General features: G+C 56.1%; 1 protein-coding gene across 1 annotated transcript in view; it reads right to left on the reverse strand.

The window, feature by feature from the left end:
- Positions 1-371, reverse strand: part of LOC119586926 (phosphatidylinositol 3-kinase regulatory subunit alpha-like) — a gene marked incomplete in the record, with an annotated part of 97,204 nt that overhangs the window by 95,529 nt on the left and 1,304 nt on the right.

The following is a 371-nucleotide window of genomic DNA, read 5'->3' on the forward strand; positions in this document are numbered from 1 at the left end:
GTAACATATCACCCATACTGGCGATGCCTACTCCCCTTACCTCCCCCCCCCCACCAAATATAGTGCCCATCCTCCTCTCCCTACCCGTGATGCCCAACTCCCTCCCCCCACTCCACCTCTCTCTTCCGATTCAGCCGAAAAGCCACTCTCTCAAAATGTCCGGAAATAATGCCACTGGGAAAGGGTGCCAGATAGCGTGCCACAGCAGACAGTGACACCAATCGCTTACAAAAGTTTATCCCCCTTCCCCCCTCTCAATCCCCTCCTCCTTTTCCCACTTTCTCCACTCCCATCTACCCCTAACCCCCTTTAAATCCAAGCCCGGCGACCACCCAGCGTCGCCCCGTAATTGCCCTGGCTGACGTAGAAGG

This window comes from Penaeus monodon, chromosome 22 (genome assembly GCF_015228065.2).
Source record: "Penaeus monodon isolate SGIC_2016 chromosome 22, NSTDA_Pmon_1, whole genome shotgun sequence".
In the NCBI taxonomy this organism is placed as follows: Eukaryota; Metazoa; Arthropoda; class Malacostraca; order Decapoda; family Penaeidae; genus Penaeus; species Penaeus monodon.